General features: G+C 40.2%; 1 pseudogene; it reads right to left on the reverse strand.

The window, feature by feature from the left end:
• Positions 1-695: 695 nt before the first annotated feature.
• Positions 696-1978, reverse strand: LOC118631849 (annotated as a pseudogene).
• Between the last annotated feature and the right edge of the window lie 243 nt (positions 1979-2221).

The raw sequence follows: 2221 nt of genomic DNA on the forward strand, positions 1-2221 counted from the left end.
AACATGCTATTTAGCCCACATATTTTCAAATGTCTTTGCATGTTCTTGTTGCAATTGCTTTCTAGTTTCATGCCATTGTTATCTGAGAAGATGCTTGATATGATTTCAATCTTCTTGAACTTGTAGAGACTTAGTTTGTGTCCTAACATGTGGTCTATCTTTGAGAATGTCCCTTGTGCACTTGAGAAGAATGTTAATTGTGCAATTTTGGGGTGTAATTCTCTGTAGATATCTATTAAATCCATTTGATCTATCATTTTATTTAGAGTCTGTGTTTCCTTATTAATTTTTTGTCTAGAAGATCTATCCAATGATGCCAGCGGGGTGTTGAAGTCCCCTGCTATGATAGTATTGCTGTTGATTTCTCCTTTGAAGTCCTCCAAAATATTTTTAATATATTTTGGTGCTCCTATATTGGGTGCATATATGTTTATCAAGGTTATATCTTCCTGTTTGATAGATCCTTTCAATATTATGTAGTGGCCTTCTTTGTCTCTAGTTATGGCCTTCATTTTGAAATCTACTTTATCATATATGAGTATTGCTACCCCAGTTTTTTTTCCTTTTTGTTTGCTTGAAAGATTTTTTTCCATCCCTTCACTTTCAACCTATGTGAGTCTTTTGTTGTGAGGTGCATTTCTTGTAAAGAAATATATGTGAGTCATGCTTCCTTATCTAGTCAGCTACTCTGTGTATTATGTCTGCAGAAAGCTGGCCTGTGTCAGTTGTCCAACCACAGGGGTTAAGTTAGGGCCAATCTTTTCATATTCCAATTTGTGTGCCTTAATCCAGCCGAGTTTACATTGTAAACTCTTATATACATCTTCTGACCACTCTCTGATAATTGATAAAATTTAGTTACAATTCCCTTCTCGTGTTTATCGAAGAGCATCCTATCATCTTCATTCTGAAAGATAGCTCCTAGCACCATAAGGAAACTCCGAAGATAGTAAGGATGACTGGAAAGTGCTGGAATATTTTCCCAGGAGCATGAGAGCTTGACCCCTGCTCCAAAGGAACTGATCCACTGATTTCATGCTTTAAGCCACTGTCCCCTTCTAGAGGGTGGTTCTGGATGTCACTCTATTTAGAAGCATCATGTGCACAACTCTGAGCTTGTGCCTCCCAACTGGACTACTGTGTCTTAACTCTGTAACTACAGTCATTTCGACTTCTTCACCCACATCGGCCTCAGGTTTTCCAACCCCTTCACCACCTACTCATTTGGTCCTCTCCTGGTTTGCCAGACTGTCCTCTGATGTAGACTGTACTTTGTTCCCAAGGGTTAATTCCCATGAAAACGCAGGAACATTATCTGCAAAGGCAGGGGTGAGCGTGGACCTCCCACATTGCTGGGTAGGCTTCTGGTTTGCAGCTGCCATTAATTTAGTGCCTTCTATGGTATTCTCAGTGTTTTGTTCCTTAGGCAGTCACTGGTAAATATGTTTTCCTTTTGAGAACTATTCTCCAAAAGCTGTTCCTTGTCCTCAATCTCTGAATAGTTATCAACCATCCCAGCCACTGTGGCTGAGGAACTCTGTGGAGTATGACCAGCAAAGTCATTTTCCTCTGTTGATCTTTTCACCTTTTTGTATCTTCTGGATAACTTAGATGACAGACTTCCTAAAGGAATGACTTTGACATTATGAGGTCTGAGGTCATCCTGAGTTTTGCACACCACATCATTACTTTTAAAGTAGGGAATGGTCTGCTTGTTTAAGCCCGTTTTTGCTGAATCACTCTGGTCAGGGGTTAAATTTGTCTTTGATGGCGACGACTTATCTGGTGTGATACCTTCTATGGCAATGTTAGTTATTTCTACGGTGAACACATTTGAATTCATTAAGCCACCATGCCCGGGATAGACGGGAGTAATGTCATCATGGTCAGCACACATCTCATCAAGGTGCTGGTTTAAGTCATATCTTGGCAGCAATTTACTACAAGCCGGGCAGGCAAGTTTAGCAGGTGGTGCATGTTAAAAATCAAAACAATAGACTTAGATTTCTTTTTTTTAAGCCTTGCTGCTTGACAAACTTCTACGGGGTCTTTTTTTCAGAGGCGAGTGCCCTCCTGGCAGCATGACTGTTAGGAAAGCTGGGTGTCTCCGGTAGTAAAACAAAGGAAATCGCTGTGGAAACATAGCAACAGTTTGCTTTTACTTCCTGGACTTGAAATAAGAAAAAGTGGGCTTCTATTTGCCTTCATGTTATTTGTTCAG

This window comes from Molossus molossus, unplaced genomic scaffold, assembly GCF_014108415.1.
Source record: "Molossus molossus isolate mMolMol1 unplaced genomic scaffold, mMolMol1.p scaffold_m16_p_16, whole genome shotgun sequence".
NCBI lineage: Eukaryota > Metazoa > Chordata > Mammalia > Chiroptera > Molossidae > Molossus > Molossus molossus.